The sequence below is a fragment of the Crocodylus porosus genome, unplaced genomic scaffold (assembly GCF_001723895.1).
Source record: "Crocodylus porosus isolate Cpor-Errol unplaced genomic scaffold, CroPor_comp1, whole genome shotgun sequence".
In the NCBI taxonomy this organism is placed as follows: domain Eukaryota; kingdom Metazoa; phylum Chordata; order Crocodylia; family Crocodylidae; genus Crocodylus; species Crocodylus porosus.
In genome coordinates this window covers 114,250,880-114,263,852 of record NW_017728947.1, presented here as the reverse complement: position 1 = coordinate 114,263,852, position 12,973 = coordinate 114,250,880, and the positions used below count along the sequence as shown (strand labels likewise).

The 12,973-nt window shown below is 45.8% G+C and overlaps 1 protein-coding gene and 1 long non-coding RNA gene across 3 annotated transcripts in view; both read left to right on the top strand.

Moving 5' to 3' along the window:
• MDGA2 (MAM domain containing glycosylphosphatidylinositol anchor 2) overlaps positions 1–12,973 on the top strand; it is a 665,957-nt gene that overhangs the window by 110,462 nt on the left and 542,522 nt on the right. The window lies entirely within an intron of this gene.
• The window catches only part of LOC109320729, a 19,134-nt gene continuing 6,330 nt past the window's right edge, over positions 170–12,973 (top strand). Inside the window, exon 1 of the long non-coding RNA XR_002103854.1 lies at positions 170–228. This is a non-coding gene — a long non-coding RNA (uncharacterized LOC109320729). The remainder of the gene's footprint in view (positions 229–12,973) is intronic.

Genomic DNA, 12,973 nt, shown 5'->3' with positions numbered 1-12,973 from the left:
CATTGGAGACAAAGGAATTGCAAGACCCCTACGTGCCAGGCTGAACCTAAATCTCTGATATATTTATCAATTAGAAGCCCAGAGGCTTCTAAGTGAAGCTGGGAGATTTTAGGATGAATGTCAGGAAAATAACATTGTTGTTATTATCATTGCTATTATTTTTACCGCAGCTGGAGGCAGGATACTGGGCCAACTGGACTCTTGGTTTGACCCCATATGGCACTTCTTGTCTTATGTGAAGGTAATGCCCTGGTTGGTGCATGCTATGTGTCTCCATTTTTGCTTGTTCAGCAGGGAGTCTGGACTTGCTCCAGCTCTGGCTTCATAACCTAGCACTTCAGCTCAGCCTGCAGAAACGCAGGCATTCAGCTTTGCAGGTCCTTAGCAGAGCAGCCAATGTGATGGCCATTCATCCTTGCATGACCTTCCTAAGAGCTATTTAGATAACCTTCCTGCAAAGCAGTGTGGGGCTCCTATCCAGTTATTATCCCTTTTTTGCCTCTTGGAGCAACTGGCCAAAAAGATGATGGGGTAAGCAGAGAGAAGGCAGAACGTGTCCACTTCCTTGGCTAGGATGGATATTCGGGTCCCTTGGAAAGCAGAGTGGCAGGGAGAACTGGTGTGCTTTGGGGAGAACACTTTGCCTCTGATGCAGGATGCTATAATGGGAAGTCTTCTCAAGCCTGGCCAATGGTTTGTCCATCGTGCCTGCAAAGTAGCTTGTGTGCCTTGCAGCTGTCCTGTGCATTTGTCACCATAATGGAAGACAGCACAATAAGGAATGAAAGTCATCGTCCTGCTTTTCAGTGAGCCTCTCTGCCTCTTGCTTGTGCTAAGGAAAGACCAGCCAGTTCCCTGCTTGCCTTGGTTTTCTCTGCTTCTGGATCAGCATGAGCCACCCCTAATCAATGCAGGATGCTGATAAACACGTGGAGAGTACAGGGACACCCTTTTCTCCCCATCCAGGAGCTTGGCTTTTCCTTTGCGCTGACCTGCTCTGGTGTATAGTAATATTAGCAAATTATTACATTGGACTTGTGGTTGGGTTAGGTGTATAGGCCAGTGAATTGGGTAGAGCAAACAAGTGCCTCTCTACTTTCCATCCACCTTCTTGGGAGGGTGGGGTGGAGTTGAAGGTAGTGGGTATGCAGCTCAGTTTGTGCAGGATCTGGGTACTGGACTCCATGGGTTGAAGTGGACCTCATTTTCCCATTTTCCTTTAATAGCCCTCATTCAGGTTTCTGTCTTGTCTGTTTACTGTCATTAGTGACAGGTGAGTGGGTGCATGGCTGTAACGCACCTGCCGGGGCGACATGAGGCCATGCCAATAACTTAAAATTAGTGTAAATCACGTGACATTTTGGCGGAGATGTACATTCAGAGATGTCGAGGAAAGGAGAATTTATGGATCTCTTGGCCAACATAACTCACTCTCCTTGTGCATTAGCAGCCCGGAGCCGATTCTGCCACGCTGACTCCCATCAGGTTTATCCAACGCTGCAAGTTGTCCTACTGCAATAAAGGGAATGACTTATGGAAGAAAGGAGGTGCTATGCAATGCAAAGAAGGATGGCTCTGCCAGCGCTTTTGCCTTTTCTTTGTACAGATTGTTACGGTTACGGATAAAGCTCAGTGGGACCAGCTAACAGTTGCTCTGGGATCCGTGGTTTCCAAATTTTATGGCTTTCACAAATTTCACTCTCCCAGTGATAACAGTCATTTACCAGGAGGCATTTTGGGTGTATTTGTGGTTTTATCAGAAGAAAAACCAAGGAGAGAGGAGAATCACTTCAGTGATTAGGATCATAGGGAAAGTAGGGCTGGAAGGGACCTTACAAGGCCATCTGGTCTAGCCCCCTGGCTCAAGGCAGGATCAGCCCTGACTAATCATCCCAGCCATGCGTCTATCTAACCTGATCTTGAAAACTGCCCAGGTTGGAGATTCACAATGACCACCTTCATAGTTAGAAAGTTCCTCTTAATTCCCGACTTAAACCAGCCTTGCCTTCCAGGACCCTAATCATTTTTGTTGTTCTGTGCTGGACTCATTCAAAGCTGTTCACATCCTTCTTGAAGTAAGGGACCCCCAAATTGGACACAGTACTGTAGGTGAGGCCTTTGCTTGATTTGCAAGTGACAGTCCTGCTAATGCAACTCAGTATGTTAGTGGCTCTTTTTTTCTTCTCCCCAACAAGAGCACACTGTGGGCACATATTCAACTTACAGTCTACTGTAACCCCAGGTCCTTTTCTGAAGTACTGCTGCCTAGACTGTCATTTCCCAATGTGTATTTATGCATGCACTTATTCCATCCCAAGTACAGGACTTTGCACATGTCCTTGCTGAATTTAATCTTATTCATTACGGATCATGTATCCAGCCTATTCAGGTCAATCTGGATCCTAGTCCCCCTCTTCAGAGTATTCACAACTCCATCCAACTTTGTAACATTCAAAAATTTGCTAAGCATGCACTCAATCCCATCATCCAAATTATTAACAAAGATGATGTTAAATTATCTTGTTTCTACATGCTCTTTGCAAAAAAAAAAAAAAAAAAATTGGAGTGAGTGGCATTCCAAGTATATTGATAAACCAATGCAAGCCCCAAGAAGGCAGTGGCTAGATGCATTTTCGCCACAATGAACTGCAGACACTGAAAGCAGCTCCAGCCTTAGGTTTTTGCATTGAGAATTTAGATAAATCAAATGAAGAAAATTCACCTGTGCTGTAAAAGGTAGTTAAATTGTCCAGGGTATGTAACTTGGACACAGAAGCGGTATAAATACATGCATGGAATAAAGTGAATCTCTCTTTTCCACCATCTCAACTCATTTTGCAGAGCCGCTGAATGACAATGAGTGCCATTTCTAGTTCTTTGCCCTGCACATCTATTTTGTGATCATTATGTTTTTGATGTGTCTTACATCAGCAGTTGTATCGCTACAGAATATTCCCATAGGTTTATCTGCGAATTGTCCTGGCTTATTCCAAGTTGCCCTGATGTGAATTTCCATATATCTACCTACCACAGAATCACAGAGAAGCAGGGGTGGACTGAACTTCTGGAGGAAAAGCCCAAACCTCTGCTTGAAACAAGATCATCCCTGAACCTGCCACAAGTAAAACAGGGGGACAAGGATTGTCAGTGTCTTACCACTGCCAAGGGTGTTAACTTGCACTCGAGAGAGCCAAGGAAGAGGCCCAAGGCTATTCTATAGGTTTTGTAGAGGGGTCACATTGCAGTCATGGTGAGTCTGTGTTCTTCAAATACTCCTAGATCCCTCTCTGGAGAGCTGCTATCCTGACAATTGTCACCAATTTTATGTTCGTGTTTTCGATTATTCTTCCTCAGGTATAGCACCTTCCGTTTGTGGGCATTGAGCTCCATCTTCTTGACTTACGTGGAGCTTTCCTATCTATCGAGGTTCTTCTGAATTTTGCTTCTCTCTTCCAGAGAATCCTTCTCCGTTTCATGTCACCTGATTTTTTTTTTTCCCTGCATACAAATCATTAATAAACACGTTGAAGAGCAGCAAGTCCAGGGCAGAGCCCTGTGGGCCCCCACTTGAAATGTCCTGGCATTTTGACATAGATCTATATAATTGTCCTTTGACTGTAGCTATTGAGCCAGTTGTCTATCCACCTTGTAGTGGGCAAGGCAGAGATGCACCTTAACTGAATCAGAGATGTTTAAGCTTTTGTGAACAATAGCTAACTTCATCAGATGCTCTCATCTCTTGCTGTTACTCACAAAAGCCTATGCATCTGCCTCTCTGATTCAGTCTCTAAGGTCCCGCTTTTCCCTACCTTCTGCCTGCCCTCAGACTAGCACAGCTAACTCCCTTTCTCTGCACCTTGTAGTAGTTGCATGCCCACCTTGCTCCAGTTCATCAATGTGCCACTGAGCAGAAATAGCACAGTTGTCCTTTTTAACTTAATGTACTGAAGTTTCTAAACCCAGGATCTAAAGTTCTGCTCACTTCATGTTGTCACCATACATTTGGGTAACTCCATTAACTTCAGCTGAGTTCTTCCTATAGACGCCAGTGTCCAGCTCACAGCCCATTTCCAAGTGTAAGAATGTAATCAAGATTCTGAACTCTCATATGCTGGTGTGAAACAGCTGTAACTCTAATGAAGTCAAATGAGTTATGCTGATGTAGAAATAGCAAGCAGGCCCACAGTGATGGGTGAATACAAAATCTTAGGAACTACTATTTTTTTGATTGCAGAGGAAATAAAAATTCAGTATGTTGCTATGGCTGCTCCTTTGCTTTAGGCTAGGTACAGGCATTCAAAATGCCCAAGGTGGAATCAATCTCAGTTATGTGGTTTTCTGGAAGCGGTGTAGTTAGATCGGTAGCAAACAGAACACGTTTGCCCTTTGTTGGGGCGGAAAGGGGGGGATCATAGGCTGGGTCCTGCTGTTTTTAAACTAATCTGTGTGTGTGTGTGTGTGTGGCAGGTCCACACCACCAGGCCTGCTGTGATGCCCTCTGGTGCCTATGTGGCCCCTGCCTGGCTTGTCTGGTAAATCTCCCTTCATCACTCTCCTGCCATGCCTTGTTTTAATTTAAAGTTTAAATAATAAAGGAGGCTGCCCATGGATGTTAGAGTGAGCCAGTGTTAATACAAATCACCTCTGGGTCCCACTTGGACCCCACTTGCCTCAACTCAGCCCTCAGGCCCAATAGGTGTTCTTGGCCTGCCCGTGCCTCTGTAGAACTATAGCCTTAAGAAATAGTTGTGTGATTCTGCTCCACCCCTACATCATGCCCCGAGTCTCCCAGATGTTATCGTCCCATGGTGTCATGTGATGTGCTTTCTACTTAGGTCCTTTCCAGGCTTCTCACTACTTTCAGCCCTGCTCTTGGACACCCGGTCATCTGCACATCCCACCTCTGGGCTCCAGTGTGCTCAGGTCACACATGCAGCTGCTTCCTGGGCTCTCAGGTTCTCTGTCTTATGCTCGGTCCCCTCTCAGGGCCCTCAGAGCCCCTGGTCCCACATGAAGTCCTTCTCTGGGTTCTCACACTCTGGTCCCACACTCAGACCCCTCTCTCTGGGCTTGGGGACCCTCTTGTCTGACTCCTACCCCTTCTCTGGGCTCTTGGGCTCTATGGTCTGACTTGTGGACCCTCTGGTCCAACCCTTCTCTGAGCTTATGGATCCACTGGTCCAAGTCTTAGGCCTTCACTGTTCCTGTGGGCCTCCTGCTATGCTACACTTCCTGCTGAGCCTGAGTCTCAGCTCCTCCTGGACTACCAGTTCTCAGCCCTAGCAGGACTCCAGGCTAAACCTCAGATGCACTTAGTAAAAGTATTTCAACACTCTAGTGAACACCCCGACACTCTGAGTTTGGTAACAACCAAAAAAGGTCTCCTTGCTTGTAAAAGCTCAGTGTTTCACTGCCCAGGCAAGCTTCCCCTGCTCCCAGGAGTGCAGAGTGGTTTACCCTGTTCACTGCAACTTCAGGAAACTGCTGCTCTGCTGCCAGGAGCTCCTCACTGCATGGCTCCCAGGGATGACCTGCCTGGCCAGATGAGCCATTGGGCTTATATAGCTCCAGCTGGCCCTCTACTGGCCAGGTGACTCTCCAATCAACCCCCTCTGCATGCAAGCCACCTGTCTGGCTGCGTGTACACTTAAAGGGACAGGCACGCCCCAGTGCTTTGCCACAGTGTGCTCAACATCTGTTCTGTTGTGGGTATAGACCTGTTCTGTGTGCCCAACTTCTGCCCCTCTCTGGTCTCTCGGACCCCTGGTCTCCTCTGCAGCCCACCTCAGCTCTGGGATCCTCAGGTCACATACACAGCCACTTCCTGGGCTGTTGGGCTCTCTGCTATGAATACAACTTCTGTTCTATTATGGGTATAGATTGGTTTCTGATCACTTATACCAGTAAATGTGTCATGTCTGTACCTGGCCTTAATGATGTTTTATTGTTGGGGAAACTATATTCTTCACCTCCGTAACAAACACAAGCTAAGTGTGTTCCAACAAAATTGCTGTCTTTGAAAGCCATTAATGCCATTTAGACCACATGAAAAGCAGCTTGCTGTAGTTCAGACATTGTTCACATTTTTATTTTGAAATTTTCTGCCGTCACTGTGTTTTCATGACTTATTGTGGTAAAATCTGCACTTCGCAGTCATCTCAGGTGTTCTCAGAACCTGAATGTTTTTGAGTCACGGAGCACAAAGTCTGCTAAAGAGAGAATGATCACAGCTGGAGACCACTTTCCTGAGAACTAAGTGAAAATGTAAATTGCTCCAATTCTTCCTAATGCTATTCTGGTTAGGGGATTTATTTACGCTTTTGTATTTTATTTCTAGGTTTAAATTCTCTCTTTTAAAGAAACTTTGAAGGCTGTGTTGTTTTTAGTTTTGTTTTGAGCTATTTTTTTTACCTACGAGCCTAACCAAATGTCCACATCAGTGTAGCTGGTATATCCCGCTCGGGTTAGCCCTTCCATCTTGTGGTTCCCAGTGTATTTATTAGTTAAAGTGCTCTCTGCTATCTGAGTAGATTAATTGTTTCCTCTTCCCTGTGGCTGGGTTATGAGCTCAGTAGTGGTTTTTCCCACCTATCTTGTGCTCTCCTCTCTATGCTGGTTCTCACATACCTTGATGGGAAAGAGACTGCAGAGCCAGCTTTACTCTGGAACCAGAGTGGTGTAGGAACAGCTGTATGACTATGTGCCACAAAAGTGCCTGCCTGCATCTTACTTTAGCTGCAGCCATCACTTCTGTGCAAACTGTGGCATCTACAGCTTTTCTCCTGTGATGTTCAAACGAACATAATGAATGTTCGGATGCCCCTGAGTAATCCGAATCCAAACTCTCCAGCCAAAAACAAAACCACATGCTTTCTTGTGGTCTTTGCATTTCTCCTTGCTGAGCTACTGTGCCCCTTTTGTGAGCTTGGAGTAATCCCAAAGTGATCAGGAATGGATCAGGACTCCGCAGCCAGCCTTTTGTGCCAAGGACAATCAACACATTCACAAGGTACGACCGGTTGGTCTCTAAGAGGCACTGCTGTCTGTGTGCCAGGCCCAGATTGGAAAACCTTCTCCTGCAGGGAAGTGCTCCTGGGTGTGTGATGAGGAGACCTGATAGAGAGGATCTGTTAGGAGAGCATTTCCACATCCCCCCTTACCTAGAACCTGTTCCCCTCCACATTATTCAATGTAAAATCTCCCCGCCTCCCCTTTTTCGTTCTCTCCAGACTTTCCTCCTTTGTCTTCCCTTTCACAGAATATTCTAAAGGCTTGGAGTAATTACAGGTGGCATAGCCTGATCTTTGCTTTGTCTTCCTCTATCAGCAACAGCACCGCTGGAATAGAAAACCTGTTCCCTTCACTATGCTAATATTTGTTATAGTATACAGCCTCCTTATTGTATAGGGCATCTTCCAGATGTGCAAACTGGGGAGAGCAAATTCCTGCAGTAAACACCTCACAGATTACACTCCAGATATAGGATGAAACACTGTAAAAACAATGGGATTCATTTACAGGTTCTCGAAGAAGGAAGGCCTGCACACGGAAAGGGAAATATTGAGTACAGGTAGCTGAAATGTGTTACCAAGTGCTCGTACACACAGCAGCTTTCAAACATCAGTTGTTTCCTGCATAAAGAGATCAGACCTTGTTTTTTCAAATGCATCCCTGCAAATCAGTAAATCCCCCCTACCCACTCCCCCGAAAGTCAACTGAGAAGCATCTGTGTAAATCCTGAGCGGTTCCTTTGAGCTCAGTGGAGTTGCAGCAGGATACAAGGGGTGTAAAACAGCTCAGAAGCCAGCTCGTTATTTTTGCAAATATCTGTGCATTGAAGGGTCTTTTTTAAGGGACTCAAATGTGTGGGATGTCTTATTGCTGGTTCACATCTGGAATTCCAATCTGCAGTACTGGGAAAAGTATACAAAGCAATGAACCTCCTACAAAGGGGGCACATTTATACGAGACATTTATTGGGGAGCTGCCTAATTGTCTTAGTAGCCTACATGCATGGTCCTGTTAGGTCTCAGTAAATGAATAAACCCTACCGTAGGTTAATACTTGTAAATGCAAGTATGATCCTGCAGCGGCATTATTTATTGAGCAGCAGTGCACATGTAGATGGTGACACAGCTGGTTGGGGTATAGGGGTGCTTCAGTATGTCAGTGCAGGGGCTGCCTACCAGCTAGCCCCACACTGGAGCCCCCTCGTGCCCCAGCCAGCCCCTCCGCACCACGTTAGACTGGGTTGGAGCCACCCTGGGCTGGCAGGCTGACCCCTTCAGACCTCCAGCCAGCTGGGGCTGCTTCATCATGGTTCAACGTGCTGTGGTCCCAGATGCGTGTGTGAACGTGGCGCCTGGGAGCAATAAACTGCAGCATTATATGTGCCGGAGTTTATGGCTTCACATTAATTATGCATGTAGATGCATCCAGGGAGGTAAAACGCAGTGACATGTTTGCAACACAACCTTGCCCCCAAACAACACAGCAATTCATATAGAGGGTGACCATACATCCTGTTTTCTCTAGGACAGACTCCTGCTCTGCTTCCAACCCCCTTCCTACTCTTTTCTGGTACATTCAACTAAGACAAGGGTTTGGAGACAGCTGAGAGCACATAGGGGTGAGGGATGGTTGTCTCATTTTGAGACTCGGGAAATATGGTCACCCTATTTCTGTGCAGCGGAAAGAGCAAGTGCAAAGCGACAATTAAGAATGGCCGAGTCTCAAGTTTCTTTGACTATGGAGCAAATTATCAGGTCTAATTTAGTCATCAGGAGCAAGTCTCCTTGAGCCTCCCAAAGGCAACAGTATCTGTGTGTTAGGTAAACTTTTAAAATGCAAGGAAGAGAGGCATTACCTGCTATGCATGAGGAAACCAAGAGACTTGTAGCTAATCTTATTAGTGTCAGATTCAGTGATTTCCAACCGAATCAGGCACAGAACACCTGCACCGAGTGCTAGCCAGTGTCCCTACCAGATTTGCACGGACCCAGGCCTCTGCTCTCTGTAGACGGTGGAAACGGCTGCCACAAAAGCTGCTTTAACCCAATGTCGCTGAAAAAGTCAGTGATGCACATTCTCAGGGCTTGTGTTTCATTTGTTTGTGCCAAGGGATGCTATTTAAAGAGTGTAATCTTTGTTTAACCCAAGGGCCCCCGTAAGTCGTACCTGGAATGGAGAAGGGCGTACGGCTGCAAGATCAATGTGTTACCACCGAGGATGAAGGAGGGGCAGAGAATAACTTTGTGATCAAGTGTTACAGGGAGAGGGAGAAGGATGGAGGTCTGGAGGACAGAGGAGAAGGTTAAATGGACATCTGTTTTTATCCATTGTCTCTATGCTTGGGAAGTTTTTAAGAGCAGGTGAGACAAACACTTGGATGAGATGGTTTAGACAGGGATGATCCCGTCTGGATGACTTCTTGCAGTCCTTTCCAGACCCAATTCTGTGATTCTATTCCTGTATTTCCGGGACAATAGTAGAGGTCAAGACAATCTGGTTTATAACTCCGGATAACTTCTCTGACTCCTCTTCTACGTTAGCGTATGATTTCACAGCCACTAATGATGACCCCATCTAGCATGTGGCTTAAAACTTAACCCCCCTTGCAGCCATCCTCTGCATCTGGGGGTGGGAAGGGCCAAGTTTATTCCAATAAGCTGCTGGGCCTGTTTTAATGTCCTGAGCTTGAGGTAACTAGCTGCATTTCAGGTCCCTTTGAAAGTCACGTTGAACAACTTGATTGTTTATTTGTGTGCCTTGAACAGCACATGCAAAGAAACCCCTCTCCCTTGCCGCTGCTCTGATGTGGTGCTGATGCATATTGTATAAGAAGGCAGATAACTAGGAGCAAAGCCTGGGAAAGAGAAGCATCAGTCGGGAGCCCTGAGGAGAGAGACGGCAGCTTTGTAGGGGTAGGAAGGCTGGTAGCATTGCCGGGTGCAGAAAGTGGAAAGGGTCCCAATGGCAGAGAAGAGGCAGCGTACACCATGGGTGTGGAATAACATCCCGTTTTGCCACCAAGGTGTGGGCTGGATTGCATTCACATTGATAGAGTCCTTCAGCAGGGTCGTTCATCGTACCAGAGCACAACAGAAGTTCACGGAGCAGGGTTTCTGCCCTAAGGCAAGACAAGGGCATACGGTTGCAGTGTTATATCTTCAGCATCCGCTCTCTCTGCTGCCGATCAGTGTCATTCCTGAGCAGAGTGAGTCTCTGGAGAAAACGATCACAATCTGCCATGTCTGTGCCTCACTCTGAAGTGCTTTGTACTGCCACCTAGCACTGAACTATCCAAGCCCTTTCTACAGAAAGGGACTGGCTGTAATGAGCTCCCTAGTGCAGACTCGGACTCCTCGTCTTTATTAGGTTGTAGGGAACTGTGCCAGCGGCAGCCTTTGGAGCGGGTGGCGTAGCAGTGGAAGAAGGTAGGAGTGAGTCATGATGTAAATGTTGTTCCTCCTATGATGGGGAAGTTTTCTCACAGATGATTTCCTAAGCATGTTCAGCCTGCAGTCATCTAATCTTCTAGGAAGTTTATTCCACACAGTTTTCTCCAGCGAAATCTATTTTGTCCTTTTGTTTGGTCTTAATCATTCACGTTGTCCAGAGGAGAGTGATACTTGGAAGGAACGTGTGGCATATTACTTACTGCTTTTGATTTGTGGAAGGTAAAAAAAAAGAAAAAAAAAAAAAAAAGATAAGCAGTCAGGTAGGAAAGCGTCCCTGGAAAATAACTTGATATTATTGCCACGTACTTAAAAATAGCTGTGCCAAAAATGCCTGCGATGCCTTTGGTTACACTTGAAACTCTCTGCCTGAAAAGTGCTTTTGCTCCGAGCATTTGAAAATGCCAAGAATATTGTTACAGGACTTTGAACACGTCCTAAAAAAAGGGGAAGGGGATACCTTTGCTCAAAGATAGACTGCTGTTTGGAAGTGAACTTCCCTGAAGGTTGAAAAGATGTGAGCTGCTTAGAGCTGAAGTAAAGAGTGCAGAAAAAGAGCCATTTGCAATGTATAACAAGAAGTTTCCTTGGGCCAACAAAAGCCAGGAACTACACCACATATTCCTGAGATCTCTCTATGGGCTCCTTTTCTATCAGCTAACCGGATGGATAGATAGATACAGAGCCTTCCTTTAACAATAGCCTTCTGAGTAGTCATCTGAACATTTAACATTATCGGATACATCTGTACATCAAAGGAAAGATGTGTATAACCCGTGGGGACTGAGAGGCAGCTAAAAGAATAAAGGAAACATGTAGCTATGGACAAATGACTTCCTTTTTGTAGAGATGAATGGAGTGCTGCATGATGGGAGGCAGAGGAGATTCATATCCTTAAAAGAAGATTAAAAAACAGCATCAGTGCCAACACTTTTGTTTTGTGCTCAGCGAAGCTGAGGGTGATGAATAAAAAGAAATATACTTAATAGATGAGTTTGTGAGGGTTTCAAGGGAGGTGCATGAATCGCACAACGAGAACCCGGAACATCATCCCAAGTGACGGACGGAAACCGTGCAGGGAACCGGTGTTTCTCTTTGAATCAGTGGGTGCGTCTACACAAGATGCTTACTGTGCAGTAGCTTGTTCCTACTGCGCAGCGGCATTGCCAGTGATGAAACTGGACCCAACACTGCTGAGCACTAGTAATGAGCTACTACTCAGTAAGCATCTCTGGGCAACCGTGTGGGGACACGAGTGCATAGTAACACTGGCTACTGCACCGATATTTAGTACTTGGTTATGGAAGTACTAAATGACTGTGCAGTAGCAACTCCCCGATGGACAGCTCGAGTAGATGAACCCATTATGTCGGATTGTTGCTCCTCCTTTTCTTTAATATAGATATGATATTGGGAAATGCAGGCTGATATGCAAAGGGACCTAGAATTTTTGTAAGGATTCAGAATGGATTAAACAAATGGAGAAGGATGAGGCCTTCAGATGATGGCCTGCTCTTATCCCTTCGTAGCATGCCCGTAGTTCTGGAAGGAAGTTGGATATCCCCAGTGTGGTAAGTCCCTGGGTGGCATTGAATTACAGCCCTTCTTACCTGGGGCATACAGTGGCTGCTGTCTGGGGTGAGTGGGCATGGCCAGACCATTCAGTCTGCAGTCTGTGCCACCTCTTCTGTCCTTTTTCCCCCTCCTTTTCCTTGCAATAATCATATCCTTTTGTTCTCTTGAGTGCAGATTTCCCTCCCACAGGCCAGATCCCTTGTTCCTATGGCGTGCAAAATTCCCCCTAATGGTGGCGGGAGTTAAATTTCTGTTCAGGACTAAAGGGAAAAGCTGTTGCAATAATTTTCAGTTATGAAGAATGCATTACTCAGTTTGACTAGGCACTGACTCAGGAATTTAGATAATGCTTTTGGATATTTAAGAACTTAATAAGCAGACGATTGGTTGGTACTTGATTTATTGATGTGTTATGTTGAACTATGTTAATTGGACAAGAAACACTTGTTCGTGTCAAAACTGCTATACAAATATTGGGTTAGATTCATCTATCCTACGAGTCCAGGAAATTAAATGGAATTAATTGCACCAGCAAGGAATTGCACAAGGGTCAAGAGTTTGAAAGAAATAAGGTAGTAACAGGAAGCATTTTGCCCTTAAGCTGGAGCAAAACCAACTCATCTGCTTTGCACTAAGCAAAAAACCCCCCAAACCAAAAAAACCCCCACAGTGTCCATTTTTTAAAGGCAGCTCCTATGGGATATGGACATGCAACCTCTAATCCCATATCTATATTAAAGAAAAGGAGGAGCAACAATCCAACATAATGGGTGCATCTACTCGAGCTGTCCATTGGGGAGTTGCTACTGCACAGTCATTTAGTACTTTCATAACCAAGCTGATGTTGGCGACCAGCATGGACAGCTAGAGACCCTCTGGGTAAAAATTCGTGGGGAATACGGCACAGGGGACACAACGGTGGGAGTCTACTACAGACCTCC